This window comes from Pinus tabuliformis, chromosome 8, assembly GCF_031772625.1.
Source record: "Pinus tabuliformis cultivar Carrire ecotype Pingquan chromosome 8, CPIR1, whole genome shotgun sequence".
Taxonomy (NCBI): Eukaryota; Viridiplantae; Streptophyta; class Pinopsida; order Pinales; family Pinaceae; genus Pinus; species Pinus tabuliformis.
This window is the reverse complement of record NC_142294.1, coordinates 979,158,032-979,160,987: the sequence shown is the minus strand read 5'-3', so window position 1 is coordinate 979,160,987 and position 2,956 is coordinate 979,158,032.

Sequence of the window (2,956 nt, the reverse complement as noted above, 5' to 3'; positions counted from 1 at the left end):
TTGACATTTTGGTCCATAATTTCTTCATGAGTAAACTCCTCAGCTAGTGTCCCTGCCAGCCACTCATCTTGGTTGGCATATTGTTAAATTTGTGGGACCCTACAATGCTCATATGCTGTCAGTCTATATTTGACTCTTCTGGCACTGATAAAGCCATCCAGGTCATAAGGAACCCACCAGAAACTCCTTTTCAACTTGAGCTTCTGCCCCAATATTTGGTCAGACTCTTGCCAACCCTCTTTCTTGTTCATAATAAAGGGGCCTAGATGGTCTCTAAATTTCAGGCGAGCTTTCTTCTTGGCACTATGAAAATGCGTGAGATCTGAATTGATGAGTTGCCTGTAATATTCTAGGGCAAAAAGTCTCATTGGTACATATCTTGGGAGCCTGTAAGGACAGAGCTCACAGCCATAGATTCTAATGACAATGTGATTTTGGTAGAGATACCAATCACCTATTTTGTAATTCTTGGACAGTTGCAAGATCTTCTGCATGTCATATGATAATATAGGAGGAGGAGTTCTCATTAGGAGACAAGAGACTGGGTATACAAATTGGTCAATGAACTCACAGTAGGAAAATGGAGAGTTTTGAACCTCATGAAAAACTGATGACCAAAAGATGACAGACCTTCTTTCACCCTTAGAATCCAACTTCTTGATGGGGCATTGGAAGCATTCAGACTGTAATACATGAATAAATGATAGATATATGATGAATATTTAAAGATTCCCTCCCTATCCAGCTTCACTAGTTGGTCATGCATTTTATTGGCTATGAACTTGGCATAGTTATACTTGACAGCAGGGGGCTGTCCTGGGCTGTATGCAGACAACAGAACCAACACTGTTTCATCAATGTGATCACTTGTTTTAAAACCCAGCACATAGGAGATCATATCTACAAGCAGCTTGCCCACCTCATTGAAGTTGACATATAGGAATGGAGGTGGCTCAGTAGGTTGGCGGTCTGCCCTCATGAATGTCTTGACAATTCTTGCAATCTCAGAGCTGGAGAGCTTGGAGCCTTCATCCAGCAAGTAGTTCATAGAGAAAGGAAAAAATAGCTGAGTCCATTTGAAGTTAAACATCTAGTTGATAGAGTCAGGAGTAATATGAAAAGGTATGCTCCCAGATGGAGACTTGACAGCTCTCTGAGTTGGCTCATAGTTCTCAGCACACAAACGGATAATCTCAGGAAAAATATTAACAGAGGGGAGGAAGTAAAAAGGTAAATTAGACTCCCATATGCCATACATGTAACAGTTGCTCAAAAAAATGTTTCTCAACTGGCAAAAGGTTTGCAAGTGATTCCTGTCCCCAACCAAATCTTAAATGAGGTAATCTTTATCAGCTAGGGGCATGGCTTCAAGCTCTTTGTTTGGTGGATTCATAGGAGTGACGTTAAGAGCTGTTGGGGTGGCCATTCTGAAATTTTCTGAGCTTATGCTTGAAATAAAGATTAAGGAAACAACTGGTTGAACAAACTTGCTTGTGAGGATTAGCAAAGGAACTGGGGACTGAGCTTAAATGTGACAATAGTCTTGACTGTCTGAAACTATGACGAAAGAGACAAATTTTGCAGAGTTTTTAGACCAGTTTCTCTTCTCCTTGAATTCTTTGGATTAAAATACTGTAGGAAAAATGTAGAGGGTAAAGGGGATAATTTTCAGCCCAATTACTTAAGTTTTTTGAGTGGAATGTGGTAGAAAAGGATAATGCCGAGCTGTTATGGAATTTTGTTGGGAACCCGAGCTTCAAAATGGTTTTCCACGGTGAAATTGTGAATGGATGGGGGTTGGTAGGGTTTTCTTCTAACGGGGGAGAGTAATGAGTGAATTTAGGCACTATTTAGGCGTGTGAGTGATTAGAATTTAGGAATTCGCAAGTTTTAAGCATGTAAAATGGAGAAAAATGGCAAGAATAGGGGCAAACAGGCGAAATTGGGTAAATACCTGGTTAAAATTGCGCTGAGGGCAACTGGGCTGGTGCAATGGTGAATAATGGCGGCGAATTTGGAGACAACAATGGCGCAATTGGTCGAATTTAAATTATGGACGCAAACGGACGAAAAAACGACACAAGCAGCTCTCCAACACAACCAATGAAAATGACTAAAAAATGGTCGAAACGCGTGTTTTAATAAAAATTTGGCATATTTGCGCTTTTGGCGCTTTTCTGCGATGACGTCAGCATGACGTCATCAGTGGGTCCCGGGTACGGCAGGGTGACGTGGCAGCTGGCGGGGTGATGACGTGGCACTGGACGACACTGAGCGAAGGGAGGCTGTGATAGGGATAATAAAAGAGACCGTGTGGGCTATGGGACGGGATCTGTATCTACATCTGTAAGCTCTGCAATTGGTGCTACTGAAGCTGCTGCTGGACCTGGAACTAGGTATGCTTATGGGTAAACTATTGGTGCTGCTACTGCGTATGGATTTGGATCTGTACGAGGGGAAGCTACTGTCTTTGCTATTGGAGCTACTTAAACCACACTTTTACCGCTAAACTATACCCGCCATGATCCAATTGTAACATACGGATCGATCTTTTGTCCAACCAACCCATTTATATTTTTTTGAGTCTTTTCGGGATAACTTCGATCAGAGAACGATAAGCCCCATTCACTATTAAAATTATTAAAATTATCAAAATTATTAAAATTATTAAAATTATTAAAATTAGAGGCAGGGTGGGGACGCATGCGGATGAGGTGGCAATGACACGGGGCAGCAGCGGGTCGATGTGAAGGTGACGTGAGCGGCGACGTGGTGCTGACATCAGGGGCGGAGAGTGGTTTCCGGTTTCCTCCCGCACCACTTTTCATCATAGGTGGTATTGGGGGAGGGGCCTCCGAACACGCCGGGAGGACGACACATGGCGGGGGTACGCCAGGGAAACTGCCCATCCCCCGGACGTTATCCTCCGGCGGATCGGGGAGCAAGAACGACCGCC